This window comes from Taudactylus pleione, unplaced genomic scaffold (assembly GCF_031769625.1).
Source record: "Taudactylus pleione unplaced genomic scaffold, aTauple2 ptg000127l, whole genome shotgun sequence".
Taxonomy (NCBI): Eukaryota; Metazoa; Chordata; class Amphibia; order Anura; family Myobatrachidae; genus Taudactylus; species Taudactylus pleione.
This window is the reverse complement of record NW_028284529.1, coordinates 22,279,708-22,298,153: the sequence shown is the minus strand read 5'-3', so window position 1 is coordinate 22,298,153 and position 18,446 is coordinate 22,279,708. Positions and strand designations below refer to the sequence as shown.

The following is an 18,446-nucleotide window of genomic DNA, read 5'->3' as shown; positions in this document are numbered from 1 at the left end:
GCTAATTAGCAAAAGTGGGATATTGTTCAGAAAACCTTCACAACCTCATATATAGTGGGTCATACCACTTATTCAAATAACAAGAACTGCAATGTATATATCCTTTAAAATATTTTTATTAAATGGCATATAACACGTCAAAATTATTGTTAGAAACAACTTTAAAAATATTAAAACGGTATTGCTAGTGCAGACAATCAAATATAACAAATAATACTTAAAAAGTTTATGGAACGACAGTATCACAAGATAAATTAAATGGAAATAAATTAAAGAACTATAAAAATAAAGCATAAAATAAAACCATCAACGTCTCATTTAAAACTGGACGCGTTTCATGGCACTTGGCCGGTTCCTGAAACAGTGAAGTACACTGTGTCAGAGACTACCCTGCACATGTGCCAGTATGAGAGGGGGATGCTGTGACACTCTACTTGGGGCCCTCTTCAATAATAAGATGCACCTGAGAGTAAAGTTGTAAAATACCTGTTGAACAAGTACATAGAAAAAGGCAATGTTTGTAAAAAAAAATAGTGATGAACACCACTTTAACACATTCTACAAAATGTTGATGGAGTGGCTTTTACATATGCTATGCTATCATTTATTTAAAATTATTATGAAGCGATACGGTTGTAATCATACCAAGTATGTTATTTGTATAATGGCACTTCTTGTTCCTCTCCGGAAAAGACTAATGATAAAATGATTGTGTGTCTCTAGGTTTTACATCACCTGTTACGTATGCCATGTGAGATAATGGAAAATTAGACAATGATGATGCTGTTTAAATTCATCCTTTTGAATAGAACCCGTTTATGTAAGAAAAGCAATTTAGAGTCATTAAAGAAGCACAAATGATATTTTTTTCCTCCGCAGCAAGGAATAATGTAATCCATTACATTGCCATTATTTTGATCAACACATATCAATAGAGTAAATAACAGCAGGGGCTTACAAGTAGGACACACATATAAGGTTTGTATAACCAGATTAGTTAACATTGCTCTTTTCTAATTTACATTAAAGACAAATGCTTTCCTATACATACACATAAGAAACAACTGTTACTTTTACATTGACCTGTGTAAATAAAAGTAGAAACTATGTATGTCTTTAAATCAAGAACCACTGAGTGGCTTTTCCTCATCCTCTAATTCAGGGGTCAGGGAACTTTTTTACCTCTTACCCCAAAATATATTTAGATACGCCAACGTTACCCCCTTGATTTGAAAGGAAGGAAATCATATAGTAGTGCCCCCATATAATGCCCCTGTAGTAGTGCCCCCATAGTTATGCCCCTGTAGTAGTGCCCCATATAATGCCCCTGTAGTGCCGCTTGTACAAAAAAACCACTTACCTTAATCCCCGCTCCTGCATCTGCCTCCATCCTGTCTGCCCGGCTGCTCCTCGGAACTATGGGAGAGACGTCAGAAGAGAACTACAGCCTCTGGCTAAAGCGGCGCTGCAGGGAAGGAACCGAGCGCCCACTGGTAATAACATCTCAGCGGGCGTCCGGCTTAGTGCCTCCCTGCGGCACAGCCGGGCACGCATATGAATCATTCTATATTATACAATGATTCATATGCATGCCCAGCTGTCCATCCATTACCCCCAGGAATTTCATTTTTACCCCATGTGTGGGGTAATTTACCCCTGTTCCCTGACCACTGCTCTAATGCAACTGTCTTGAAGCAGTATAATTTGCTTGCTTTACAGACGTTCTGTGGCTACATATTCCAGTTCCCATTCTCACAACCCCTCTGGCAAGAGATTACAGCCTTGATATCACACTTGTCACTGGAAGAATTTTAACTATTATGCCAGAAATAGCTTTCTTCAATCAGGCCATATTCTAAATGTCGCAAGGCAGCCATAGTCAAACTTTATATTGTCTGGCTTTACTTCATAACATTAGTGCACCTGTTTAAGTTATTCAGTACTTTTGTTCTGTCCTTTATCCCACATTATATTTGAAACTGGATAAAAAAAAGATTAAAAGAAAAAAAAATGAAGTGAAGGAAATAGTGTTTTGTAATGCATTCTAAAGCTTTGTCCTGATTGAAGCTCAGTCTAAATTTAGCAGTTTGTAAATGTTAGAAATTTCCAGAATTTGTTTTGCTTGTTGACGTTGTGTAGGAAGCAGTTTGTGTATTGCAGCTTTGACTTTAGTGTGGAGAGGTTTTGTTATGGCCTCAGGCTGAAAACTGGGAGCTTCTGACTTTCATTCAGCTGAATCCTTGGAGAAGTGACTCATCATGTTTACCGGGACTTAAAAGTCTGATATCATTCTAGAGCGACAATGTATTCTTGTTACTTTTTTTTCTTTACCAAATTAGTAAATAGTTTTTTAGCCAGAGTATTCATTTTGCACTAATTGTACAGTTGTATTGATGGATGACTGCATTTCATAATTAAATATACTTGTTTTTTTTATTTGGAAATGACCAACAGAGGCTCCCAATATTGAGGTATAAAGAGTCCGTGCATATAATAGTCAGTGCATGTACCAGAGGTTGCACTTGGTAAGTTTATCAAGATACCGCAACAAGACAATGGTGTTGCGCTTATAAACAAATAAATAATATACTATGTAGTTCCCAAAATGGCAGAAAAAAATTCTCAAAACACCACCTATATAATATTAATAATCTTTATAAAAGTGGAATATGTCAGTACATATCATATTTACACTTATAAATCACATTTATCCAATATAGAAAGACTCATGAGAATTGAAATATATAAAATATACTGCCTCTAATAGAAATGAATCACTGGATCTTTGATGCCTGGAGCAGTCTCTTGTCAAATGAATGACATATGGAAAATACAATAATAAATATATAAAGCTCTTTTTGTATGATATAAGTGCGCACACTGTTATACCAGTCTCTCACCACATTGATACCTAGTTGCTGAGTCCCATGAACAATCCGTTGAGTTTGGAAGGACACACCTCCTATGAAGCACTCTCGCGGTGGGCACTCCTGCTAAGTAGTTGGGGTCCTGTCTGTGTTTCACGTGTGCAGCTGATAACCAAGGGAGTTTCTAATGCACAATCACAAGCAAAATGTGCAGTTCTGAGTCTCAGATGCTTGTATACAGTCAGGTGCATAAATATTGGGACATTGACAGAATTTTCATATTCACCACCACAATGGCTTTGAAATGAAACAAACAAGATGTGCTTTAGCTGCAGACTTTCAGATTTAATTTGAGGGTAATTATATCCAAATCAGGTGAACGCTTTCTATATGTGCCTCCCACTTTTTAAGGGGCCAAAAGTAATGGGAAAAACTAAACAATCCTAAATATAACTTTCACTTTTTAATACTTTGTTGCAAATCCTTTGCAGGCAATTACAGCCTGAAGTCTGGAATGCATAGACATCACCAGACGCTGGGTTTCATCCCTGGTGATGCTCTGCCAGGCCTCTACTGCAAATGTCTTCAGTTTCTGCTTGTTCTTGGGGCATTTTCCCTTCTGTTTTGTCTTCATCAAGTGAAATGCATGCTCAATCGGATTCAGGTCAGGGGATTGACTTGGCCATTGCATAACATTCCACTTTTTAGCCTTCAAAAACTCTTTGGTTGCTTTTGCAGTATGCTTCGGGTCATTGTCCATCTGCACTGTGAAGCGCCGTCCAATGAGTTCTGAACCATTTGACTGAATATGAGCATATAATATTGCCTGAAACACTTCAGAATTCATTCTGCTGCTTTTGTCAGCAGTCACATCATCAATAAATACAAGGGAACCAGTTCCATTGGCAGCCATACATGCCCACGCCATGACACTACCACCAGCATGCTTCACTGATGAGGTGGTATGTTCCTTTCCTTCTCCATACTCTTCTCTTCCCATCACTCTGGTACAAGTTGATCTTGTCTCATCTGTCCATAGGATGTTGTTCCAGAACTGTAATGGCTTTTTTAGATGTTGTTTGGCAAACTCTAATCTAGTCTTCCTGTTTTATGGCTCACCAATGGTTTACATCTTGTGGTGAACCCTCTATATTCACTCTTGTGAAGTCTTCTCTTGATTGTTGACTTTGACACATATACACCTACCTCCTGGAGAGTGTTCTTGATTTGGCCAACTGTTGTGAAGGGGTTTTTCTTCACCAGGGATATAATTCTTCTGTCATCCATCACAGTTGTTTTCCGTGGTCTTCGGGTCTTTTGGTGTTGCTGAGCTCTCCGGTGCGTTCTTTCTTTTTAAGAATGTTCCATACAGTTGATTTGGCCACACCTAATGTTTTTGCTATCTCTCTGATGGGTTTGTTTTTTCAGCCTAATGATGGCTTGCTTCACTGATAGTGACAGCTCTTTGGATCTCATATTGAGAGTCGCCAGCAACTGATTCCAAATGCAAATGTCACACCTAGAATCAACTCCAGACCTTTTACCTGCTTAATTGATAATGAAATAACGAGAGAATAGCCCACACCTGTCCATGAAATAGCTTTTGAGTTGATAGTCCCATTACTTTTGGCCCCTTAAAAAGTGGGAGGCACATATAGAAACCGTTGTAATTCCTACACCGTTCACCTGATTTGGATGTAATTACCCTCAAATTAAATCTGAAAGTCTGCAGTTAAAGCACATCTTGTTTGTTTCATTTCAAAGCCATTGTGGTGGTGAATAGAGGCCAAAATATTAAATTTCTGTCAAATGTCCCAATATTTATGCACCTGACTGTATATGTACAGAAAGAGCTTTATATATTCATTATTGGATTTTCCACATGTCATTAATTTGACAAGAGACTGCTCCAGTCATCACATATCCAGTGATTTATTTCAATTAGAGGCAGTATATTTTATATATTTCAATTCTCAGGAGTGCATTTGAGTCTTTCTATATTGGATAAATGTGATTATTTATAAGTGTAAATGTGATTATATGTATTGACATATTCCATTTTTATAAAGATTATTCATATTATATAGGTGGTGTCTTGAGAATTTTTTCTGCCATTTTGGGAACTACATAGTATATTATTTGTTTATTAGTGCATCACCATTGTCTTGTTGTGCTCTCTCTATATTAGTAGTGGGCAGACACAAGCCATTGGGTGAATTTGTTGCTATTATTTATAATAATCTATGCATTGATTGGCGCCCAGTCTTTTTGTTTCTAAGTTTGTCAAGATGCAAGTAATGGAAGGCCGTTCCTCAGATGTAGGAATCATCAACCATAGAAATGGCATAGCTCAATATTACTCAGTAAGTGTTAAACAAAATAATGGACCTTAAAAAAAAAAAAAAGTTTTCCCCTGTTTTAGGTGTAGGATTATAAACCATAGATATTTATGCCTCCTCAGGTACTTGCACTGCTTATTCAAGTGTACAAGTGAACATATCTGTGAACTGGGTTTATTACTACCTTTTGATTGTTGGCACAGTTCTATAAAATGAGTCTGTGCCATGGTTTGGAGATTTGTGGAGCCACCTGATAATATACCAGCTACTTAATTTTATTTAAATAACGTAGCTCCCATTCATTTTAATTCTGCTTCTATCTAAATACATGAGCCATTGAAATTACTCTGGAATCTCATTCATCCTGCTGTTTTTCAGGCTGTCTAAAGTGTTTGAAACCAATTATATTATGGGTGATATGTACTAAGCATGGAGAGAGAGAAAGTACCAACCAATCAGTTCCTGTAATTTTTCAAACAGAGACAGTAAAGTGGTGATTCCATTCCATATTTCTGTGGTGATTCCATTCCATGCTTTAAAATTCAGAGATCAGGGATTTCTGTGATTGAGAAATGGCTAAGCATTTTGTTTTTGGAAGTTATTAATTTACATAGCGATTTGCCTTAACTAGACTTTGGGAATTGCCAGACATCATGTAAATCAATTTTAATGGAAATGTTAACAAAGCTCCATTTATGCGTTCAGGGAGTTAAGTACCATCTAGTGAGGATCTTATGAGTTCTCTTTTATGGCCCTGTTTATGGAGGATTTAGACACTTTGGTCTGGATTGTAGCCAACATGTCTGCATCAAGGGGGTTTCCCATGCAAGTTCTTGGGGATCTTTTTCTGGCATTGGCTATGCTAGAATGTGGCAGAGCAGTGATATGCTGGCCATACACCTGCATGATTTCAGGCCGATTGCACGTTTTTCGACAAGTCTTACGATAAATTGTTTAAAAATTATGTATTTTTGGAGTAGGATCCAATCAGATGCGTGCTCCCGCAGCTCCTAAAACAGATTGTATGATCAGATGTGCAGCCCATATTATCCATTGTATCGTGTACAGATCGTACCGTTTATTTTGTGCATGCGATGCATCATGCATCCATTCATGTAATTTCAATGACTTTTCTCCGATGAGCATGAGGCACACTATCGATCGTACGACAGATCGTGTGCAATGAAAAACAACAAATCATGCCGTTGCGACTGCCATGGAACTCCAGGGAATCATATGTGAATCTGATCTTATGCTGGTCGTGCAGGTGTAAGGCCAACATTACAGAGCCTTTACAATTGGGCTAATACATGCAGGTTTGTTAAATATGAGTGAGTTGTTTTGGGGTTGCTATTTTCAGGGATGATTGGATAAGTGACAAATCTGAAGGTACTGATAGTGTTTTTTATTTTTTTTATTTTTACAAGGCAGTTGAGTTTTCTCAGTAGCGGAAATAGATGTGAATTTTTCCACTCTGTGATTACATCTGATGATCCTCACCAGGGTTGCCATCAGAGATGGTGGGGCCCGGGACTCACAAAATAGGCAGGGCCCCCCCTCTTGGGTGGGGGGGGCATTGCTGTGAATAATGTGGGTGGAGCTAAAGCAGAGGTGGGGCATTAATTGGTGCATGAAACAGTTTGAAAAAAAAATATCTAAGTTTTAGCTGTGGTGGGTGCTAACATGTCAATCTGTAATATAGAAGTGAGGGTGAGAGAGTAGGGGTGTGGAAGAACAGGGTGAGGGTGGCAGAGCAGGCTGAAAGTGTGAGAGCAATCTGAGGGTGGCAGAGCAGGCTGAGGGTAGGAGAGTAGGGTGAGGGTGGGAGAGCAGGAATCTCTGTACCTGGTCTGTCTCCACTACATGGGAAGTGGGATCCCCCGCAGCGTCTCCTGCCCTTCTGAGCTTTCACCATCATGCTGCAGCGGATGTATATAGCTTCTCCCCAGCTGATGCGGCTCCTCACTCTCCCTCGGCTGCTCTCTACCTGGCCTCTCCCTTCTTGCTGATGGTTGCTGGACTGCGGCTCCTGCTCCAGGCACGCCGCTGACATTTACACTCACCTGGCCAGAGAAAGGTGCCCGGCTAACAGCGGCATTTCTAATTTGTTGCGGGCCGCAAATTAATAGGAGGACAGGCAGCCAATCATGAGCCACCGGTATGGCCGCTCTTGATTGGCTGCTGGTATGCGAGCTCCGATTGGCTCATTGCTGGCAGCCAATCAAATATGTTACAGGTGCTTATCCGCTCTGCTGCCAGCCTGCCACCCGGGCCCCCTTTCTGCCCGGGCTCAGGACTTTAGGCCCGGCAGTCCCCCCCCTGATGGCGGCCCGGATCCTCACTGTCTTCTACTCAACAGCAAAATTCATAATCTGGCGATTTGCAAAAGGGGGTGCACCCATATGGACTAAAGTGGTGAAGGATGGCTAAAAAGGTAAAGGTGCATTTGCCTATTGATATTGTCCCAGACTGATGACATTGATTTGACTCTATGGACTGACAAATCCAACTTCGGTCTAAGCCTCTTCCTAAGCCAAGAGACATTCAAGTGAACACTCGCCAACTAGCATTTTCTCCAAATCCAGCCAGTGCTTGTCCTCGGGTTTAGTAGACCAGATCATAAGCTTAATAAGACGTGCCGAGACGTGATAGTATCTCGATAATGGGGTAGTCCCAGTTCCCCTCATCAATGAGTTTCAAGCCAGACTTAAACATTTTAGTCTGGAGTTTTTGATACAAAATAAAGCAGCAGATGTTTTCCACTTCAAATTTGTGTAGCATATGGCAAAGTGTACCAAATTGTAATGTTATGACAATATTAAAGTTATTACCAGGGGTGCTGATAGGGGGGGAGCTGGTACTGATTACCCAGGCCTGGGCTTGCTGGAGGCGCCCAGCAGGGGTCCAGATGCGACGCTCCCTCCTGTCAGCGACAGCAGTGCCCAGCACACACTGCTGTGTGTGTGCTGCAATGAGTACAGGGGGACTGCTGCTACCACTGAGCGCAGCAGCAGTCTCTTCCGCATGCTTCAGATAAGAGGGGGGGAGAGCGAGCGCACTGATTGCTCTCTACAGCCCTGGTTATGACAGGTTCTATGTCAGCAGGTGTGTGTTCAACATCTCCATTATTTCCTTCTTTTCAGGGGGTTTAGTGTAGTTGCTCAGGAAAGAAAGGAAACATTTACCATAGTGTTGCACACACAAAGAAATTAAATGGCTTCACAAGCACTTAAAAATATAATATAGTAAAGGATGGTACAATCCTGTTTGTAATAGTTGTGAATGGCTTCATGCACACTGTCGGATCGCTGTTTCCTCGCACTGCACCAAACTAAGCAATCATTTGGTAAGCAGTCTCCTCCACAATAAGTTCAAAGGGGAATGATACCAAAAATTAAAAAAATTATGGTGTAATACCGTTTAATTAAAACCACATATAAAACATCTGAGACAAATAAAAAGATCTATAAAAGTAACATATATGTAAACACAAAACAATCCTTAAGTGGTTGTAGATATAATGATTAGGCTCTCATGTAAATGGGTGGTTTCCTACGTATCTTGAGCCATGATAAAACTGGAGTATGGTAACAATTACAGGCTGTATGTAGTCTGACAGCTATACTGGAGGGACAGAAGATAGCACTGTATTGGCTGTATAATTTCTTCTTGTTTTTTATGTACTCTTTTATACCTTCTTCCTATTAATCTTCCATGTCATTATATTAAGTTTACAATTTATGGTTACAGTCTGGTAAAGTAGTTATACCACAGTCTTCCCTGCATATTGATGCATACTTGCCAACCCTTCCTGATTGTCCTGATATGCAAAAAATAGGGATATAAAATTATTCCTATTCAGGCGCTACACTGGGCTGCGTTTCCTGGCAGCTGTTTTTTAATGAGGTTAGTTAATCTCCATATATAATGACCATAAATATAAATACATGAAACAGCGCTGTTAAGGGGCGAATGATTAACACCAGATGGGATAAAAATGTCAAAATACCCGTATCTATTGTACAAAGTTATGCACAAAAATTAAAAGGCAATTGTAAACAAAAATGTAGAATAAAACTGAATAAAAATGTAAATTCATACATATATGCCCCTTACCTCTGTTTATATATTCCAATTGTAAGCAGTCAATGGTTCTGTTCCTATTGTAACTTCTAATTTGTGGATGTAATTATGGCTAATGAGAAGCCATATTGGTCAGGGTATAAATATTCATCCCTGGATGCCTAAGCTGTGGGGGAAAAAGCAAAATGCGTGAGTTGTAACCCCCCCCCCCCCTTCTAATTCCTCTGACCCACTGGAACTTGCAGCTTACCAACTGGAATCTGGACCAACCTCCAATACCTATCTCTATAAAGACAGTGGACTGCTGTATCTAAGAACACACATCAGGAGTCTCCAGCTACTTCTTTACACCCACTCCTAAGAAATCCAATCATCCATGCGAGTTACATTCCTGCTAACCTAAGGACTTCATGTCACAGAGTGTGGTAACTATAATAATGCTGTATACAATATCTGGCTCCCCATGCTACAATTACATCCACAAATTGGAGGTTACAATAGGGACAGACTACCTGAAATACTAGCAATCTCCCTGACCCTGACGAGTTTAGTAATCTCCCTGATTGCACCATACCCCCATTATGAAGTTGTTATATATAAAGAAAACAGATATATACATTCAAATTGGATCATTAGAATCATTTCCATGCATTGGTTATAAAGCCAGTATATCTTACTAACTGCTTTGGGGCTCGTTTACATTTGTATATAAATCAGTTTTATGGCACGCGTCTCAGATGTAGCAGTACACGTCCACTTCAATGCATGCTCATAGGTGGTACTTTCACAATCTCCCTGAAATGCTTTTTCAAAAGTAGGCAGGTATGTGTTAATGCTTCAACAAAGAAGCAACAAGTCAAGGGTACGGGTACCGCACAATAGAAGAATGTAAGTAATCTTCCAGTGAAATATGCTGGGTATGTTAGTACCCTTGCACTGTATGTCAAGTTTGACGTGTGATTGTTGCATAAAAGCTAAAGCCCCAAGAGCATCACTATCTAAAGTAAGTAATATCATAGCCCCAAGACCACTCCGTCTCCAAAACAATGACGTGTGGTCCTATGAAATGACTCGGTTAGAGGTAACAGATATGTACTGACGGACTTATCTAATGAAGAACAAAGATGAAGTTTTAGACAAATTACAAGACTTTGTATCAATGACAAAAAACAAATACACTCACATTTCCAAGTAACCATATAGGTGAATTTACAGTAAAATAGAGAACTACTCAAGACAACCCAGCATAGAGTATCAAAAGCACAAAATACAGGAGATCATTGAGGAAGAAAATAGGTCACTATATACAGATGTGCATATACAATGATGTCAATGTAAAACAGAAAAAAGCAGTTGAGAGAATGATTAGAATAATCAATATTAAAATATATGAAAATCATATATAAATTATATTATAGTAGAATGATCACCCAAGTTCCCATTTAGGGCTATTACATATAGTTCAACCAGTGTGAAGATCGGTAAAGTGCTCAAACATCTATTCCTTGCAAAATACTTTGGGGGACTATTTCTACTGTTTTTTTCTTTTTATTATTTAGGGTTTGGGGGAAGCATGATGTAAAACAGTAAGCACACCTATAGAAACTATGTGGGGGTTTTAAGAAGTGGACATGTTGCCTATAGAAGCCAATCCGATTCTACTTATTTATCTAGCACCTTCTAGAATATAATAGCATGACTCTGAATGGTTGCTATGGGCAACATCTCCACTTCTAAAAACCAGCACTTTAATTAATATACCCCCTATGTGAGAGGAAAGATAAAACAGATCTCTTCACTAACATATAATCATCAATATAGAAAAGCAGCAATAATATTTCTCTACATGGACTGGAGATTACAGCAGTGCAAATTCTATGTAGAAAAGTTTTGAAGCCACACCAAGTGGATTGGAAAACTGTAGAAAAGGTTATTATATTCTATTTAAAGTGAGCTATGAATTTTCAACTAAGACTTTCAACAGTTGACAGACTTACTAGATATATGGATGCAGATTGGGTTGGAGAATTTACAGATAGGAAGTACACCAGTCGCTACAGAGCCGGGCCTAACCAATTTGGTGCCTAGGCAAGATTTGTCTGGTGCCCCCAGCAGAAATTCCCAGATTCTCCCCTCACAGCACACTTCTGTAACTAAAGAAAAAAGGGACAGGTTTTAGGGGAAAGTTAATTATACCTCCACCTCAGAGGCATTCTATAAGGCAAATTCTCCCCTCACAGCACTCCTTTTCCCTCACTGCACAGCACCCCTCACAGCACCCGTCACCCAGCACAGTACCCCCCCACAGCACAGATTATAACACAGCACCCATCACCCCTCATCCAGTACAGTACCCCTCTCCCAGCACCCCTCACCTAGCACAGTACCCCTGACAGCACAGGTTACAGCACAGTACCCCTCTTCTAGCACAACATCCCTCACAGCACAGATTACAGTACAGCACCCCTCACACAGCACAGATAACATCTACCACCCCTCGCCCAACACCCCTCTCTCAGTACAGCATGCCTCGCCCCAAAACAGATTACAGCACCCAACACCCCTCTTCCAGCACAGCACACATCACCTCTTACCTAGCACAGCACCTCTCACCCAGCTCCCCTCTCCCAGCACAGCACCCCTCACAGCACAGATTACAGCACAGCACACATCACCTCTTACCCAGCACCCCTCACAGCACAGATTACAGCACAGCACACATCACCTCTTACCCAGCACCCCTCACAGCACAGCTCCTCTCATCCAGCACCCCTCTCCCAGCACAGCACATATTACAGCACAGCACTCAACATGCCTCACCCAGTAGAGCACCCCTCACCTAGCACAGATTACAGCACCCAACACCCCTCTTCCAGCACAGCAAACTTCCTCTTACCCAGCACAGCACCTCTCACCCAGCTCCCCTCTCCCAGCACAGATTACAGCACAGCACCCGTCTCCCAGCACAGCACCCCTCACAGCACAGCACCTCTCATCAAGCACCCCTCTCCCAACACAGCACATATTACAGCACAGCACTCAAAATGCCTCACCCAGTAGAGCACCCCTCACCTAGGACAGATCACAGCACCCATCACCCCTCTCCCAGCACAACACCCATAATCCCTCGCCCAGCAACACACCTCTCACAGCACAGATTACAGCACAGCACCCATCACCCCTCAGCCAGCACAGCACAGTCAGCACCCATCACTCACAGTACAGGCATACCCCCACACCCCACCTGCTGCATATAAATTGCAGGGCACCCATCTAGGCTGTTGTAGTACAGCTCAGTAGAATGGTAGCCAGTGGTTGCACCTTGTTACTCCCTACACTCTTCTATCCTGATGACCATCATCATCACTAGTCCACACACTGGGTCCCTTCTTACCAATGTGGATGATAGTCCAGCCATGCCCATAGCAGTGTCTTATCCCCCTGGGCCCCCACTTCCAATATCTCTCCCCCTCCCTCCCCATAGCAGTGTCATAAGCACCCTGAGTCCACACTCCTCATGTGCCTCTGCCTTCTGCTCTCCCCCCAATAGCAGTGTCATCAGCCTTGAGCTCCCACACACCCTTGTCTCTGCCTCCCCCCCATAAGTGTCATCAGCCCCACATATATCTGCCCCCCTCCCCCCATAGCAATATCATTAGCTCCCTAAGCACCTACCCCCCATATGTCTGTCTTCCATTCCCATAGTAGTATAATCAGCCCCACACCCCATATGTATCTGCCTCCCCTCGTCCAGCTTTTACCTTTATCCTGTGTGGTGGGGCAGGGTCTGGCAGCAGCTTCACGGGTGTTGTCTGGCTTCTCCTCTGCACTCTGCATTGCAGCAGCTCGCCTCAGGCAGAAAGTGAAAGTAAACACACTTCCTGCCTGTGTGAGACTGAGGGGGTCATTCAGACCCGGTCATTAGCGCCGATGTGCTCGGACTGGGTCAATGGCCCCCCACAGAGCATGCGCACGACGGCGCCGGCACCGTCGTACGCATGCGTGAGACCCGCTACGACCGACAGCGCCCGTCGTAGCGGGTCTCGATCCAAAGGGGGCAAGCTCTCGATGTTGATTGACAGCTCGCCCCGTTTGGAAGGCGGGCCGGGGGGGTGGCAGCCCAAACGGGGGCATTCCCATGGGAACGCCTACCGTTTGGGGGCGGCCCCACTGACAACACTAGTGATGTCAGTGGAGAGCTTCCGGCTCAGACAGAGCCGAAAGCTCTCCGGGGCTTATGACAAGGGAGACCCTACCCTAGGGTCTCGTCGTAAGCCCCGATGGTCGCGATGGTTTTGACCATCGCGACCATCACCTTAGGCGGTCGTAAGGCTGTGGGTGTTAACCCACAGCCTTACCACCGCAAAGGAGGACGTCTTGAAAATTCAAGACGTCCTCCCCTCATTCAGACTGACCGCACGCTCTGTGCGACCTGCTCTGAATGAGGTCCTGAGTGTCCTGCTGTTGCAGGCTCCTGACCTCTCCTCCTGGTTGCCTCGGATTAAATCACAGGCGATGCAAATTCACCTGAAAAAAAAATAAACACAAACACAATGACAAAATAATCATACAGTATACTTGCTTACCTAATTCCTGGGGAGCAGGTCGTTGTTTTGAAATCCAACAAGGGTTAAGAAAAAAAAAAAAAACATTAGACAATATATGAATTGCTGTATGTGAAGAATGATGGTTACAGTGAAGTCCATTCATATTTATATACTTCCACATCCTGTAGTTCTGTAAGTTCTAGCATGGCCTGACAGTCATTTATATGCTGGTACTTGTAGTACTACAATCGCCAGCATACCCAATCACTCTAAGGTGGCCAGGGCATGCTTGGGCTCAGCAGTGCAATATGGAAAAATGCTACAATTTCACACAGTAATCAAAACTTACCAACCAACCAGGGGTGTGCTAATAATGCTAGTGCTATCAAAAACATGGTGTCCAAAAGTCTTCAAGTTCAACCCCATGGTGAGCTGAATTTCCTTGCAATCTTTGCCTGAAACAAATTAATGTATTTATTGATTGTAAGTGGATGAGATTTGTTTTCTTTCTGTTGTAACTTGAAAAAGTCTAACTTTATTGTTTTTATTTTAGTGCTTAATACATATATACCAATTTTGTTTTCCTTTATGCACCAGCCCTGATCATTACAGCTTCACACCATACATAATTAGTCGTTTCTCCTGAGAAGACCGAATTCCTTTTATGGAAGGCTCACAGTTATTGGGATAAGAGACTTGCTGTATTCACCTAAATTTCAAAAGCAAAGCTGCAGGGAACATCATACACTGTATATAAAAAAGTGCATCATCTTGTCTCAATTACTGTAGATGAATGTAATGTGAGATTAAAAAAAAAAAAGTTATCTATATGAAATCTGACCCAAGATGACTTATTTTATGACAGGAGAACCTTGCTTTGTTTTACCCTTGAATGTGATTACTCTCCCACCTAGAGCGCTTCTATATTATTTCACAAAAATATGTTGTATTCTCTTTTATTACTTCTGACACTGGCAGTTTCCATTTCCCCACGAGACTGGAGAAGTTATTCACACTTACCTATGAATCTGGCCTAGCACACTATTAATTATGCACAGCAAATTAGGAGACAGTCTTTCAGGAGTCTCTCTTATTTAAATATCAAACACTACTGAGAATGCCAGGGGGAAGCACAGAAATATTTACATGACAAGTATAATTTGTTTACATTGGCTTCTATTTAGAATATGATGTACCATACACCCAGATTAATAATTAAGAAACTGGCTGATATGGTTGTTATCATGAATTGGCCTGTAAGTAATTCACTATAGAATATCCATTTTACTGCACCATATCAAACTCTGTATACACTGATTATCATTGTATTTAGCTGTTGTTTCACATTATGAATTGCAGACTTGCATTTCTTTTTGTACAGGTTTAAGATAAAATGTATCATTGTGTTCTTTTACCTTGTACAAAAAGAGGACGCAAGCGCAGTGTATTTTATTTGTTATTTATTAATATTTTAAAGTGACACTGACTGGGAAGAGAGATTTTTAAAACATGTGACATATTTTATACCAACTATTATGCTTGGTACTTGTTAATAGATTACTTTGTGTTTAAAGTAGAACATCACATCATAAACTGAAGGTAGTAAAGGAACATGAGAAAATGGAGCATAAAAAACAGAAAACATTTTATATTTTGCTTCTGTTTACAATGAAGCAGCCATCTTTGGTGGCCAACCACATGACCGCTAATACGGATTGTGCTGCTAGACTAATGATGATTAATTTCAAGGAAAATAGATGATGAAAGGCCATATTTGTGATGTTATTATTGTCAGCTATTGGCATAATTAACTAAGTACTAGGGGTAAATTAACTAAAGTGAAAGTTTTTAGAAGTGAGTTTTAAAAGTGATCTTGCCCATAGCAACCAATCAGATGCTAGCTATTATCTTCTAGAAGGTGCTAGTTAAATGTTAAGTAGAATCTTATTGGTTGCTATGGGCAACATCACTTTTAAAACTCACCTCTTAAAACTCTCACTTTAGTAAATTTACCCCCTAGTCTAAGTAAAACCCGAATCATGCCACTCAACAGCATCTTCAGGGGTGACTAGGCCTATCTACTCGACCGTAACTCGTTTGGGGATATACTATTCATATAAAAAGTGTATTTGTGTAATTGGAGTCACCAATGGAGCAGGATTTTTACTCTAGATTGAACATTCTTGTTTGTTTCCAACAGTGGTTTAAAATTAAAATTCATAATTTCAGGGCAGTAAATGCAAAACAAAATTGGCATACTGTATATGCAACTGGAATGCAAAGGAACACAAGGCAAGGAAAAGTTGCCATTTAGTATGGCATTACTAAAATCATTTCTACTGCCAGACCTGTTTACATGTGTTTATACTGTATACATTAAAAAACAAAATGTAACATTTTATATACATGGTTATGAGCTTTTTTTTACATGGTTCCAGCATCAGAGACGCCTTAGGGGTATATTTACTAAAGTGCAAATTTATAGAAGTGAAGGTGTTGCCCACGGCAACTAATCAGATTCTAGCAATTAACTTCTAGAAGATGCTAGATAAATGATAAGTAGAATCGGATTGGTTGCTATGGGCAACAAATCCACTTCTATAAACCTGTTAGTAAATATACCCCTTAGTCTACACCCAGGCCATGTTGGCTTGGAGGTGGCAGGATGTCTAATGTCTCTAAATGAATACATAATTTTTACTTTTGTTACGCTGAAGTTTCCATTTATATCAAGAAACCCAAATATGCAGGAAAATGCAAGTTATAGTAATCCCAGTTTTGTACCTGAGATATATTTTTCTTCTAATTGTAGAGAATAATGTAATGGGATGGGACTGGGATACTGTAAGTACTACTACATACATACTATAAATCTAGTGTGTTTACATTTAATAAAACACTTAACAGGTAAATTTGTAAAGTTGCGGAGAGAATATTCAGTATTAAAGTATAGAGGAATAATACAGTATTAAAGTACAGAGGTATTAGACACATTTTCCATCTGGATCATTACTTGCTTTCAGTCGCCAGTCTATATTTTACAACTTGACTGTTCTAAATGGTAAGCATGTGTGCATCCTTCCCATGTTCCATATCTAGTTTATAAACCAGATGTTATTTCTGATAGTCAGCATCATTTTGTGGAATTCGTCTGTTCCTCAGAACAGTTTTACCATGTAATTGCTATTGGTACAGTGACTTTTCAATGAGAGGCAAAGTTTTTGTGAATGTTTACAAGGAAAATATTGTGGCAGCTATATATTGTGAACATTGTAGTATTACTTTTATTTTTACAGAAGAAAGTATGACTCTTCCAGCATTTGCCATTGTTGTTTGTCCAGAAAGACTCCTAAGTGAACTGTAACAAACATTCACGTTATGTACAATAAAAAAATAATGTAGCACTATGCCAGCCTATTACATAGTGCTAGCAATAGTGCTACAGAGCAATGCATAAATCATGAAGTGTTTGATTGTTTTGTACTTCATGAACTTTGTAGGTTTATATCAGTTGTGGTGTGTGTAGTGTGTAGAGAGTCTGACTTGTGAGCTGCAGGAAAACTGCACTTCTTCTACAGTACATAATTGCCCACATCTTATGTCCACTACTCTACCTGTACTATTTGTATGTTTTTTATGTACAGTATATTAGAAATCTTGTTATGCTTGGTAAACGTGCTGTTTAGCAAGCTTTTTCATATCTAAAAACACCCCCCAAAAATCCAAAAATAAATTGTGAACTCCAGTGACTTATGCTGGGCATACACTACCAGATAAAATGCCTGTCAGACCGACAGACATTTTATCTGGCAGCCTGCCAGCCGCAGAAGTCGCCGGCATACACTGTGAGAGAAATCTCACAGTGTATAGCCCGACATCCGCGCTCCGCCCCCGGGGGCGGAGACATTTCCCTGTTCCTTCCGTAGGAAGGAACACAGGAAATGTCTGTCTGTCGGCTGCGCTGGGCATACACTGCCCGATGCGGCCGACAGTTTACCCGCTAAATATCGCATCGGACGGGCATGCTGGACAATCCAGCATGCCCGACCGAGCAATATTTAACCCTCGGTCGCCCCCCCACATGCTACAATTATCGCGGCGATCCGACGATATCGGGCAGATCGTCCCGATAATTGTAGCGTGTATGGCCAGCATTAGAAAAATGATTTCAGTCTCAATATAGTTAGCCTCATTATTTAGGTCTGGATGGTCAAATGACTAAATCTGTTCTGTATTTTGGGAATTTTATATTGGGATAATACAATTTAACCTCTTCTAGATGGCAATTACCCCCAAAAAAACATAAAAAAAAAACCTGCAGTTTTCGCTCTCATGTTCCTTAGTGATGCTCTAGATACTAATCCTGGGAGAATTTGCAAATTATCTTTGTTATCTCTCGTTAATATAAACCGTTACTGGTTAGATGACGGCAGGATAACAATAGATGCTCACACCTCACTATGGTATCCGGTCTTTAGTTCTGCAGTACAATAAAAAGGTAGACAATGTTTAGGTAGATACCACAAGATAGACAGGCAATAGGTAGAAGTGGAGGGATGTATCTGTTATATATATCTGTTATATTTTGCATACTGTATGCCTTGATGGCC

The 18,446-nt window shown here is 40.7% G+C and overlaps 1 protein-coding gene across 1 annotated transcript in view; it reads left to right on the top strand.

The window, feature by feature from the left end:
- Positions 1 to 18,446, top strand: part of LOC148523863 (lysine-specific demethylase 4C-like) — a 378,114-nt gene that overhangs the window by 307,115 nt on the left and 52,553 nt on the right. The gene's annotated exons all lie outside the window — the stretch shown is intronic.